The following is a 14,476-nucleotide window of genomic DNA, read 5'->3' on the forward strand; positions in this document are numbered from 1 at the left end:
CTTTTGGAATGAATTACATAAAGTACTTTAAAGCCTTTTGTGGACACTCTTGTTCATAACTAAGAGTGACCTTAATTTCAGTTAGCTCATTACAAGAATAAATTAAGATCAATCAGAGCACCTTCTACTCTGAATTCACATCCTTGTTTAATTTGGATGAATCGTTTCTATGTCCCTCCATCGGACTGTGTCAGCTGTCACAGAAGGCTGGAGAGCAAACAGAAACAAACAGCCCTGCATCATCTTCCCGGCGATGGCAGTGTGAGACAGCTGTAACTCGAGGTGCTCTTCCGCAAGGCTGTTACTCCTTTGTTTCTGATACCCAAGTAACCAAAGCAGGGGGATTTTTTAGTATTTCCCTTGAATACCTGGCAGAAAAAGCCTCGTGTACTCCGGAAGAGCAACCCCAGTAACAGGTCAGACAGCCTTTCCCCCACCTTGAGTCCCCTCAACAACAGGTTGGGTTCCCGCTGAAGGTTGGTGAGGGACAACCAGCGGGGGGGGGCAGCAGTGACAGGTCCCTGCCGTCCCGTCACAGACCGCAGGAACAGCACACGACACCCCGCCAGGCTCCACTCCAAAGGCGATGGCAGCTGAACGCCGCGGATGATGCCAGCTGTCACTTGAGCTGTACTTGACAGCCCTCGGCTTCTCCTCAAGCGCAGACTTTACGCAGAGACTACAGAAGGAACAGCAAAGGAACCAAAACCGTCTGAATTTTACAGTAGTCTTCCGAGCTGGACGTAGGCTGAAGGATCAGGCAGCAGTCACTGAACAGAGACTTTCCTTACAACCAGGGTTGGCTGCTGCCTCATTTGGGGACAGGAATAACCTGTTCTGATAGATTTATTGCTCTTACCATTTCCCACTAAGCCTTTAACAAAGTTTTTACGACCCATTTCCTTCAAACAACACCCTTGCAGCAGTCGACAATGCAAGGAAGTTACACTTGCCGAGAGGAACAAAGTCAAGCAGGCAGATGGGAGGCAACACAAGCTGAGAAGAAACTCCCTCTGCTTGCCAAAGCATCTTCCCCATATTTTCCACAAAAAGCTGCAGGCAGCATTCCCTGCTTTCTCTAATACCACATCTTCCCAAGGATCACAACTTTTAAGTCACCTTCTACTCTCGTACAGCATTTCTAAAAGAACAGCGTTAGCCAGACAAGCTTTCTGCCTGTAGCTAATTGGGAGAGCAGCTTTCTTGTACGTGCCAAGCTGGCGCAGGGTAAGAGTTAATCTGTATTTATGCCCTACATATCTGCAAAGCAGCGAGCTCTGGAGACGTCGAGCAGCATTCCACCGATCAGACTAGCGTGATACCGACTTCCTAGAGAAAACCAGCACAGCGGTTACACGTAACTGAAGGCTTCACCAGCCACTTTGAAATTCAGATGAGTGCAAACCTTTGCAGCTCCAGAGACTGAGTTGTACTGTCAAGGGAACTTGAAATGGTATAAACGCAGGAGAATTTGTCCTTATGCTGTCACCTATTTAAATGACTATGAGTTCGCAAGTGTGCGTGCACGCCTGAGTGCACGCATATTTAGGCACGACAGGGTGATGGTGATTCTCTCTCTCTAGCATTATTTCACTACGCCTCATTGTGGAAGTGTCTGTCCTATCAGTACATAGCTCTGAGGGGAAAGAGTGAAACACGAAGGAGCATGAAGAAGGGTAAATAACAGCCTGCAGTGGCACCCAAGATGCCAGAGGTTAAGTCTTACCTTCACCACAGACTTCCTGAAGAATCTTGGACGCACCGCTTCTCTCTCATGGGTTAAAATGAATGTGTACTAGAAAACAAAGGTTGTTTATACTTGTCGTAGGTCTAACAGTGAGACTGGAAAAAAACTGTAAATCCTGAAGAGTGCTTTGGCTTCTTTAAATTGTAGATTTCCTGCAAGTTCTTATGTAACCCTCACCCAGAAGAGGGAGTAGGAACAGACCAAACTTCATGCCGCATTACAGAATGTGAGCCAGCCATCCACACTGGGCTCTAGATTCCATAGGTAGCACCACTTGTTCCAGAGAATCCAGAGAACTTTACAGCCCTTACTGGGCTATGAAGTAGGCTGACACAAAGCCCTGACAAGCAGAAGTCCCACTGCAGTAAGCGGTAGGAGTTTCAAGTTCAGAGAATAAGATTTGCAAACTGATGCCAAGCACAGTAGCAGGAGTACTGTTTCAGGGTAAATCTATACACCCAGAGCACTGCAGACTGTCTTAAGCCTGAGAATTTCCTGGTATTGAAACTGGTAGGATTACTTTCAACCATGAACAAGTTTTTCTCTTTGCTACTGAACTGCTCGATGGTCTTTGTTTCACTGCCTTTATTTTGCATAGAATGAAAAATGGTCAAATCTGAATTCTCAGACACACACAGGTTGCCCTACTCCCTTTAAGACAAAACACACTTGAAGATAGACCAGGGAGGAAAAACAGAGATGGAAAGAGGTAAGGGCAAAGGTGACCTGTTACTTAGCTGAGTATTCTGCCTGCATGCATTCAAATACATAGCTTAATGAAGATATACTCAAGGAAGAGAGCCTTGTGGGGGATGACTTTACCAAAACATCAGGAGACTAACTGGAGTGGGCATTAGCTGTATAATCAAACTATAATGCTTAAGACTAGAAGCTGTCTCTTATGTGGACTGCAACAATTTCATACCACACGGAGACAAGACGTGAAAAGTACTATAATCAAGTAACTGGAACCTATCATATCTTTAAAGAGAGCTATTCAGTGATGCATCTAAAAATACATCAAGCAGTTACACACGGATTAGGGAAACAAATTATAACTACCTCAGTTGAATTGGACCTGAAATTCGTTTTTGTTTCTTGCTGATATGGTTTCAGGAACCTCAGCGCAGTCAGATTTCACAAGGTATCCAGCAGCACCTTCCCAGGGAGCCCACCGCTGTGCCGCAATGCCATCTCGGCCCCGACACAGGCAGAGGACTGCAGCCCTGCCCAAGTGCAGGCAGCCATCCCCTGTCTCCTTTGCCCAAGCTCACTCGAGGATGAGTCAAGCCTGACACTATTTTAAATTACAAAAATTGCCTAAGAAGCTGTGTGGCGATAGCAGATAGCAGAAATCCACAGAGAACAGAAGACAAACATCTTTAAGATTATTGAAGTATAATTTACCCCCAAAATACCCAACGTTGATATCATTACTAGGCCAAACATCTGCCACATTCCTTACTCACAGCAGTTTCTTGGTGAAAGTTAGAAACAAAAAGCCCAAGTAACGTGTCCTGTGGAGTGGAGTGAATTTTATGTCTTCCTTCCCCATCACGCGTCTGTTTATTATACTATTGTATTTCCAGCCTTGTCAATGGGCAGACAAACACTTGTTAAAAGTACTGCTCCCGGACAGACTGACTGCCTTTGGTACTCTAGTGCTCTGTGGTAACTTTCTGCTCTTGAGGAGATTAAACAAGGAAGGAAAGAAGCAAGCCGTTGGAAATTATTTGTCATGATGAGGCCTCAAGAGAAATGGTAGATTTTATTTTCTCTACTCTGTTGCATCAGTAACTTGCTAATAAGTCTCAAGTTCTAAAAACTATTCCAAGCATTGCTGACATTTGTACTTACACCTTCATGGGCAAAAACAGAAACTGTGTCAGGTGTATCTGCATAAGGAAAACATATGTGATGTTCTTCCTTCTACCTTATTCAGCAAGTCTTCAGGCAAAGCTAATAAGCAACCCTGCCCACAGGTACAGACTCATCTTAGGATGTTTCTGAGAGACAGTTTCAGCTGAATAGTAAGTGTTTATTCAGAAAAAAACAAAGAAAAAGAAAAAAGGTTGACAGTTCCAGAAACATAGCCCATGCTTTTTATAGCAATTTAGTTTAAGTGATCATCTTTCTGTTTATATAGGACTGCATGAGAACCCTTCCTGGAGAGCAGGCCAAATATAACACCATATTCATATTGCTGGGGCCGTCCCTGATACTGTTTAAAACAGGCAATGTAATGCAGTAAAGGGTCAAGACACGAATGTCAACAGAACTGGAAAACAAAATTTGCGGGCAAATTCTTCACACAGAATGTCTTGCTTTGCCTGATTAAAGCTATCTGCATGCCACCTCTCAAAAATAAAATTCTAAGTAGCTGAAATAGGCACCTAAAAACTATGGTACACAAAGTTAGTAAGTATCCAAAAAAATTAGCCAAGTGTTTTTCTAAGGTTTTTTATTTATTTTTAGGGGACAGAGAAGATCCACCTCCACCACTCCATTTCAGTTAAGTCAAAATTCAAGTCAAAAAACACATATGGACAGAAATATATTTGCAGTAGTCACTTAAACTCTTTAGTATTACAGCTTTTTCATTGTAAAATGCTTTCTTCCCTACTCCCTTAACAACTTCATATAGCATTCTCACTGCAGCATCCAGCAACCGGAGTACCCAAATTTGTTCAAAGCAGCTTTCAATATTAAAATCTAAGTCCTGCAAAATAGCTTAGAATCTTCAGAGAAAATACACAGCCGCTCATAAATATTCTCTAGACCCCGTGCTACATTATTATACGTACATTAGCGCTAGACACTTGAGAGCAGCTCTCTGCTTCACTAGCAATGGATTAAAGCAAGTCTTTTAATTAAAAGCCACCAATTATTTAAATTTTTAAAATGAGAGGGAGAAGTCAGAGTCATCCACAATGGCAAGTCAGTCGTTCTGAAATGACGGGAAGCGATGCTGACAGCTGCCTAATCCTGCTCCCTGTTACAGGCATTCTGGGAACGTGGGGCTACAGCAAGGGAATTCTAACGTCAGAGAGAGAAGTCTCATAAATCCGGCATTAAACCTATACATCTTCACCCATCAGGTGAATTTTCTAGACAAGATAAAATAACATTAGGCATTACAGACACAAAGCCACGTAAGCGGTATCTGCCTAATTTAACCAGACAGCCAAGGGGCCGGGGAATATTCGTAAGTCTTTCCGGTTTTCCAGTTCCTTAACTGACCCCACCTATTTGCCTGCTTCTCTGATATGAATTGTAAGGTTTTCCCTTGGCTTCTCCTGTGACTTTTAAAAATTTAACTGCATATTAACATTACTGACTGCTTTGTTTGGCTTTTACACTGCAGTAACACTGTACAGCTATCAAAACAAAAAGACAATTACTAAGTCCACAATTTTAACAGCTCTTAGGCTTTTGAGTTTATAAAATGGATAAAATTATTGCAGTTACAGTCAAAAAAATACTGGGAGAATATTAAAAGAGATTTATTTATATATTTATTTTGTCATAAGTTTCCTACAGGTCTACGCTGTAAAGAGACCGGGAAAGTTTACATCTGTTCCATTTATGACTTTGATTACCAGAAGCCAAAAATATAGAAGAGAACATAAGTGATACCAGGGATTTTTAATAATAAATAAATCAACAAACATAATACAGCCCCCTAATAAATCTCTCACCTGTCAGCTAAGCAGGCAGCTACTGTACAATCTGCCTTTCACCAAACCCCTTTTATAATTGGTAAAGGAAATTCTATTCAGAATTCTATTCTATTCTATGCAGCTGCGAAAATCAAGAAAAATCTCATTCTCATTTAAATACAAAACAAAACAATAGTATGAAAAAAAAACACAACAGAAAAAAAAACACAACAGAATCTCAATACCTTAAAAATAGGAACAGATAAGACATTACTGATTATCTAATGTAATAGTTTAGATAACAACTGTTCGGGACATCCAGTTTGATACTGCAGCTACTTGTAGCAAGGTGTCCTCCACGGTACCAGCTCTCATGAAGCTTCTGCTCTGCTGCGAAGTTAGAAATAAAGCGCAATGAAAATAGATACAAACAGAAGATGCAATGTTTATACTTTTTTCAGTCAAATTAATCCCAGAGAGCATTACAAACTTACCTAATTATTTGAACAATGACCCAAATATTTTGCTAGCAGTGTCTGAATAGTCTGTAATTCTAGACCCCTAAGATTCATAAAAATTACTTCCAAAATCAAAGGTAAGTGTACATTTCCAGGACTGTTCATTTCAGCTGTAGCAACATCAATTGTCTGACACAGGATGCAAGCTATTTCATGTGCACAGATGGGAAACTAAAAGGAAAAAAAAAAACTAAGCTTCACACAATAAAATTCCATGAACATTTATCCTCTAGAAGAACATATATCCCACTGAAATACACTTTGTATTTTCTTTTTCTAAGCTCACAGTTGGTTTGCACTTGATGGCCTGCAGAAGTTTACAGTCCCTACGTCCCTACATGGAAACTCTTAAATGCTACTGAACTGATTGAAGGCATTGAGATGCTGATTTTCACTGAAGTACCTGCTGTTCAGGCAGCACACAACACAAAGACCAATAGAATTTATTTTCTGAAGTGTATTTTTCTTCTATAAAAAGACACAGAATAATTTAGAGAAAAACTTCTAGGGATAAGGAATGTTTTAGAGAAAGGATGAAAAACATGAATGGTTCCATTAGTTTTCAATTTTTTTTAATTTAAAAAAAAAAAAAGGGGTCTTGTCTTCTGTGCTTTCCAGATTAATTCTGGAATCAGAAGCAGTACTAATGCAGGAAAATACCTATACTTCCAGTCTTCCCACAACATCTGTTTCAGTGTACTAGCAACTATCCAAAGAGGGCTTGCCAACCTAGGACATCCAAGTTGAAGGTCTGACATGGCTTGGAGCCCACCTTCCCTTATGCACTGAAAAACAGAGACACAGAAGGGGACTGAGGAATTTACCAACTAAAAAGATGCACTTCAGAGCGTCAGCACGTGCCATGCAGCATCCGAGCCTTCAGCTGATAAGCTCTAAGATCCTGTGCATCCCGTTTCCATGCAGTGCCATCACTCTTACAGCTCCTGCACAAACAAGAACCAGTGGGCAAATGCAGCTGCCTGTAGGGTGCTGTACAGCAGCCCCTGAGCAGCGCACAGCAACAAGATTCAAGCACTCAGATCATGATGCAAAGTACGTCCACGCCATGTCTGGGTTCTGCAAACAGAAGCATCTTTTCCACAGGCAGGTCAGAGCGCGGCCTGCAGCTGGTAACACGATTAATGCTGCTATGGCTTCAGAAGACCCCAGAGGTAAGGTGATTAGCACGCCTGCCATCGGCTGCTTTCACTGCATACAAAAGGCACTTTCTGCCAGGACTTCCACAAAACACAGTCTGCTCCAGTGACTGTAGGGGGTTGACAATGGACAGGATTATAGAAAGTTTACCAGTGAACTGGGTTCACATTCAGAACACACGCGTGTGAAGCACACAGCGCATTTTAAAAGGTGTCATAAGGCAACATTTGTGCAAGGGTGACACTTGCAAAACATATACAGTAATTTGGTCTTGGCGGAAACGATAAATTATTTCAAAAGCAGTAAACAATATCTAAATACATGATCTACAGTTTTTGTGGATTTTAAAGTTAGTTCTGACAGTGAAAAGCAAAACCTCAAACTTAAAAAAGAAAATCAAAGGATGTACAGACTTTTTCAAACAAAAAATTTACTGCGCTGACATTAATACTCTAGTGACAATTCTCTGGATTTTTGAAAGGACACTGAAAATGTTTCTGCAAATAAACACACTCCTGTGACTGCATTTCTTGTGATGCAGGCAGTTTTCAGGGTCCCCCGAAGAAAGCTAATGCAAAGACTATTGAAGAGTACAAGCTGGGCTGGCACTCTACAGAAAAGCACTGGCCTGAACAATGGCAGCTCAGGGGATTTATTTCAGAAAAGCAGCTCAGGCTTGGACAGTCCCAGAAGCACAGGTGCCATGCCCAGGCTGGTCACCACCTGGGCAACTAAAAATCGATCGTGTTCTTGACTGAAAGAAAATAAATGCATAACCAAATACAGCTATTGCTCTTTCCCTTACTTTCTTCAGTCCTACAATGCTCTTAGGACGGTGGGTAAGTATAACTCCTCATCTTAAACCCAGGACTTCAGAACCAGTATTTCCTAATTTCAGTACAACTAGGCATAGGCGTTTTGATAGATTAGTTTCAGTGGCTCAATTTCTTTCTTCATTTCATTAATTTCGTGATTTCAATAAAAGCCTGTTGCCATAAGTTTCAAAGCCTAGCCAAAAACTCATTTTCCCCTTATAGGTTTCCAATCATTTGTGTTTCACTGAGTGCCCTGATATTTTTGCTGAAAGAAAATACATGGTCCTTATCTACCTTTCCTATACCATTTATAATTTCAGCTACTGATATAAAACAGAAAAGGTACGAAGAAAGGAACCTAAGAAAATAATCCAATTGCCCACTTCCGTCCTTATAAGCAGCCTAAGAAGAGCAAGGGCTTGAAAGATTTTAGTCTGAACGTGGAGTATTTAAGTCAAGATGAATCTTTGAGGGGAAAAAATATACATTTAGTCTTTGTTTTTTCAGCTTCTGCTGTACCTCCTAGCCAATAGTAAATTATTTCTAGTAACAGCTGCTATGAATTTTGAAGAGTATTTTTAGGATGTAACCAAGCTCAGGGTATTTTTATCTATGATTATACATTGTCTAAGTCAGATGAGCATCAGCTAGGAGGTTTAGCCAGACTGTTCTTGTTATCATACCCTCATATAACTTGAAACTGCTGCAAAACAAATCTTTATGAAGAGCCATTTAAAAAAGGGTGTAACAGAGCAAAATGAGCAGTCCCATCAACTTCTGGGCAGGGAATATCTTCAGGGGAGTTTCATCTCGTTACATTCTGCAATAACAGCAGTAACTCTCCAGTAACTGGAGCTAGGCAGTCCAAAGGGCTCCTAAGTTCCACACACCACAACACTGTGATTTCAGATGTGCAGGGAAAATTCATTTCTTTCAGAAGGTTACTTCGTTTTTTTGCCAGTGTGGCACAAAATGAGAATCTGGTTGGTCTGATGAAAAACGTAGAATTCTGCAGTCCTGGGGAGGGGACTTGGGGTCGTTTTCCACTTGCTTGTTTCTTCGCTCACCATTTCCAAATATTAAGCAGCTGAGAAGACAGAACAACATTGCCTCAACCTTTTGATTGTATTGCCAGATTCTGTGAAAGATTAAAGACAATTTTCCAATTATTTTCTCTCATCTTTAGGATTCTGAGAGAGCCTCTCATGGAAATGAAGAGGTAGGAGGTAACTATCTCTGTCGGAAAGACAAGCCGGCTTTGCACTGAGTAGGAAGGGTATCTTTTCCACCTCCACATTAATTACTTTTCACTTTGCGCAGTATTATGTAACAGATTGCTGTGAAATCGTCTTGCAGTTTAAGTTCCCCTACCCAAAACAGAGGGGGACCTGCTCCCTTACTGCCACTGCGGTTGCGCACTGGCAGGAAAACAGAACAAAATGGTTGGAGATTTCCAGCCTGCACTGCTGAGAGGAATGAAAGAACAAGTTCCTGTTCAATGGCAGCAAGACAGGGGGAAGAGAGACTGTCCAGAGGGTTTGGACTAAATGAGGGATCCAACAGGATACTGCTTACTTCTCTCCCATAACGCAGAGATGAGGGTGCAGAAGCAGAAAGGATGCCAGCAGGCCACCAGCTTACCCTAACAACAGAAAAAGCACCATAAATGATTTTAACAGTCCCTCTCACACTATTCTCTGCCACAGGCAGTAGAGGCAGGATGCACATAGAGCCAGACAAAATCTTAACTGTTCTACATCATTAAAATTCTGAGAATTTTTCTCTTCTGCTTGGCGACCAGCAGCTTTTATTACTCCAAAGAATAGTAACAGGAAAAAGGAAATAACAAGGAAAGAATAACACCACTACAGCAACAGAGATGCAGGTACCTTGATTCCTGCCCCACCTGTTTGTTTCAGCATGACATTATCTGGTATCTCAATCCATTTCTGCACATGAAAACCCAACTCAAGGGGTGAAGGAGAGGGATGTTCAGTCAGTGGAAGGGAACGGAGGTATAAGCCACCTGCACAGCCTAGCTGCTGCTCTGGGACCCCACACACAGGGTATGAGTGGCTGACAAACCACAGTGACTCAGGGTGGAAAAAGGCTGCAAAGCTGCCCTGCTAATAAACAGCCAGGCTTCGCAAGGGCAGAAGAAAGGCAGCTGTTTGACTTTCGTTTCCTATACCCAAGACTCAGTAAGTTTATAGTATAACAGAATATGCCAAAGCTAACATAATTCACCATACTAAAAAATACACAGATTTTCACCTCCTACTAGCGTAACATACGTACTACACTTACCAAGATCTACATCCTCCCAATGATGGGGAAACACGGAAACACTGCAGTTCAGTATGATGGATACCTTTAATAAAAAGCACTTATGAGACAGAGAAAACAGAGGTCCCTCACACACACTTCTGTATGGCTGCCTTGAGGGTGGTTGGTGTGGACAGAAAAGTATGTTGGTGTTTCATTTCAGGTTCACTGCAATTTCCTTACTCTCTCCCCTGGAAGCATGTGCAATTTCACCACTGAGGAAAAGGCTAAGGATACCAGCCTAGCCTGGACAGGCAGACTGGTCGCTCCTGACACTTCAGTGCTCACCGGGAGGAAACAGAGATACTGTAGAAAACGACTGGACACTGACCCTCTTGCCAAGGGAAATGAAAAGTGATTAAAGGAGTTGGGAGATTAAGTGAAGAGAGTGCCTCTGGCAAAAATATCTGGGATGGGGACTCCTCACTCTGTGACCAAACTGAACTTGTAAGGCCTTATGCAAAGACCTGCAGAGCCTTAAGTTTCACATACCTGCTACGCCATGAAATTAAATCAGCCTGTTCCTGAAGAACTGACTCTTCTGTGGGTGAAACCTGTAATTCCAGAGCCATCACCTGGAAGGATGAAGGTGCTCCAGGGAGGCCACACAGTGCAATTACAACTCTGTGATATCTGAAGCCCAAAAAAGAAGACCAAAGCTTACCTGCTCCAGGGCTAGGCCGCTGTTTAGAGTGATACTGATGCGACTACAGAAGACTTCAGAAGCCAAATTTCAGGAAGCAAGTTCCTTTGGACACAAGAATGTGTAACAGTGGCTAAAAGTCATTTCACCTTTCTCTCATTGAAACTCATTTTATAGCTAGGAAAGCAAAGCTTTCTCTCTCAGGATTTCTGGGATGGCTAATGGCAATCAAATCAGTACCTACAAACAAACCACCAGCAAAGGTGTTCGTTGGCCCCAAGGGGTAAGCTGATTACACACAACAGCATGAAAGCAAGGTGATTAAATTCAGTGGAACTACGGCTATAGGACTACAACTATTTAGCTTCATAAGTCCAAATCCAGTAAAAAGGTTCATAATCTGTTAAATCAGAGGGAATATTGTGAGAATATGTATGAATAAATATCATAGCTGTGGTTAAGAAACAAAAAGGTGATCCCAATGATTCTAAATCTTGCTTTCTGATCTAAATGCACAATCTTTTTGATGAAAGTTCATCAAAACCACGCTGTGTTCCAACCCCTTTTTACAGGATGACTTTTAGGTGAGGACACACAGTTCGGCGACAGCATTTAACCCACTGCTACAGAGGGAATGCTGAGTGCAGCCGGAGAAGGGGGGAAAATGGCAGGTGATTATGGAGCAGAGTACAGGGGCAGAACAACAAGCTGTGCGATACAGGGCACCCTGACCCGGCCCCGGGGCGGCCCTACAGCGGCGGCCCCACAGCGGCGGCCCCACAGCGTCCCGCCTCCCGCCGCCAGGGGGCCCCGCCGCGCCGCCTCAGCCGTCGTCAGGTGCCGCTGGTTTCCCCGGACTCCTCCGGGCCCTCAGCCCGGGTTTTCTACCATCCGAGCCAACACCCCGTTGCGGGCCCTGCGGGCCGCAGCGAGAGATGTTACATGGATTCTCTATGTACCAGACTGTAATGAACAAAGTTAAAAAGGTGTCGGATGGATATCGACGTCTGTTTCACTGTTCTCCCCAAACAGCAAAGTGTCAGCAGGTACCTCTGGTTAAAAGCACTCCCTGAAAAACGACACGTCTCCCTTCATCTAGAGGAAAGAATCCATGACTCTGCCATGCAAAGTGAATTTTATTAACTTGATTCAGGGTCTGTCACTCACTTATCAACATCTTACATGCACCTATATATACATGTCATGGTTAATCCATTTGATGAACTGTGCTTATTTGTGCTTCTTTGACGGACTCTGCAATTTGCATGCCAATTTAGCTCCTTTACAGCAACTTATCAGAGTCAAAATCATTTAAAATAGCTCTAAATAGTTTTCTTTATTAATAAATAAATAAATTCAGGATACAAACTGTTTCTCTGTTTCTGCTGTCCATTTAGATTAGAAAGTCCTCAGGCACTGGTCTTTCACGAAGTGTAAACGCAACTCGGCACAATGCCCATCGCCTACCCCAGCCTTGCTGGGCTTCCCAATGTTAATCTAATTCCAGTAATACAAAGCATTTTTAGAGCAGGATTCACCTAACCTACCCATAGTTGCCCAAAAGATAAGCATCTCCTCCATGCCAAATCATGAAAGTCATCTCTACAGTCAGCATAAAAAAGTACATATAATGGGTAATTTATCACCTTGTCTCACATGTTTTGAGACAAATGCTACTTTTTATTCTTTAGCAACTGTTCTGACCAGACAGGGTAAATGCTACTTTGTTTATTAGTGTCAGTTTCCTCAAGGAAAAAGAGCAGGCCCCAGATGAAATGCTTCCCTTAGAAAGGTAAACCCAGCACAACCAGTATTCAAGAAAATCTCTACAGTTTTAAAAACAAGTAAAAAAAATACTTATAACAGACTTACATCATGTTCCCCCCAAAGTTTGTTTTTCCTCAAAAATAAAACCTTGTGACAAAGTGGTATTGTTCCTCAGCACTTTCTTTTTTTTTTTGTACTGAATTCTTAAATGCACAAGGCAAACTTTTCATAAGTATATTTCTGATACAAAAAAAAAAAAAATCTTTAAAAGAAAAACATTAATTTCTAATTTCATGACTAGAGATATTTGTCCATTCAACAGCTGACATTTTCAGACTTCATTTTTAATGCAGGGGAACACACCACACCAGAAAACAGCCTGCAGTAAAACGGGAAAACAAACACTTTAAGACAGAAGGCTCAGGAGTAAAAGGAAAAGATTATACGGTCAATGTTTACTACGAGCAGGGAAAGAAAGAAACAAAAAGAGAAAGAAACAAAAAGAGAAAGAAACAAAAAGAGAAAGAAGGTAAGAAGGAAAAGAGGAAAAAGGACAAAAAATGTAAAGGAAAGGAAAAAGAAGAGAGGAGAGAGGAGAAAGGAGAGAAGGAAAGGAAAGCAAAAGGAAGAAATGAACAGGAAAATAAAAACAACTGCAGGAATAAAGACAAAACCAGCAGCAACACTTTTAGCCATGACCAATGTCTCCAAACAGGCTTTGGCAAAGGACCAGCGGAGAGCATCCCAGCCGCAGGCCCCCGAGGTGCCCTGAGCACCCCCAAAGAAAGCAAATCTGTGCAGCAACTGCACACTGTGCATCTTCAGCCTCTTCATCTGCTGGGGAAGTGCTCTCACGTATCACAGACAAACTCCCTATGACCCTATAAACTGCAGCCAAGAGCAGGCAGGTTTACTTCAGTCTGAGAACAATTTCACTGCGTGTGACCTAAATTAGATGCAAACAACAACAAAACTAGATGGCACTGAGGAAACCACAGCCTTCATAGATCTGATCTGATTAGCGTCAAGGGAGAGACAATGGTTTGGAAATCAGTATTTATTTTTAATATCTTGACCTTGATTATGTTCATCTTAAAACACTGAAATTACACTTACTGTTTCCAAGGAAAGGCACGTCTAAAACAATACAGCTGCAAAAAAAGATTATTCCCGTGTTAGCTCTGGATTTTAAAGGGCTTCTAAAATACAACACCAGCTGTCCACGGAATCTTTTTGGAAGCCTGAAGTTAATACAAACCTCCTACAAATCTTGCTGGTATTTGTAACAGCAGATACAGGGCTCTGCTAGCAGGTACCTCAGCACCCTGTGATCATTTTTAGTTCTAATTTGCTGCCACAAAGGCAGGTCACCTGTAGCATGATAAAGTACACCTTGGGGAATATGCCAAGCGAAAGGCACAGCAAGGAGGTTTTTCCTGGTAATATCAGGAGTCAGTCCCAGTCTCCTAAGGACAGACAAGGTAGATCACTGTTTTAGCCACAAGCCTGTCCTGAAAATCACTGGACACAAACCAAATTCTGCAATGCCCTACTCATGAACACAGCCCTCCCTTCCCCATAAAAATACCACAGAAATCAGTTAATTAATAAGCTAGGAAGAACATAATTACAGATTGTAGGATATCTTTACCAGTATGAACACATCACCACGTTTATCACTGTTTTCTGTCATCACATACAAAGAACATGTTTTCATTGCAGTTAGTTTAATTGACTAGCTCTAAAATAATGACTTCTCACCTCTGCTGACGTTTCTGTAAGTTATTTTTGCCTTTGAAAAAGCCAACCTGAGGATCTGTGAGGTACATTACAGAAAGCAGCTT

General features: G+C 41.9%; 1 protein-coding gene and 1 long non-coding RNA gene across 5 annotated transcripts in view; both read right to left on the minus strand.

The window, feature by feature from the left end:
- The window catches only part of ABLIM1 (actin binding LIM protein 1), a 190,297-nt gene that overhangs the window by 157,830 nt on the left and 17,991 nt on the right, over window positions 1–14,476 (minus strand). The gene's annotated exons all lie outside the window — the stretch shown is intronic.
- On the minus strand, window positions 4,192–9,023 carry LOC121072916. The gene is made up of 4 exons (XR_005821438.1): window positions 8,581–9,023; window positions 6,749–6,868; window positions 5,901–6,095; window positions 4,192–5,796 (listed from the first exon to the last, which is right to left on the minus strand). It is a non-coding gene; the product is annotated as an uncharacterized LOC121072916 (long non-coding RNA).

The sequence above is a fragment of the Cygnus olor genome, chromosome 7 (assembly GCF_009769625.2).
Source record: "Cygnus olor isolate bCygOlo1 chromosome 7, bCygOlo1.pri.v2, whole genome shotgun sequence".
NCBI classification, from domain to species: domain Eukaryota; kingdom Metazoa; phylum Chordata; class Aves; order Anseriformes; family Anatidae; genus Cygnus; species Cygnus olor.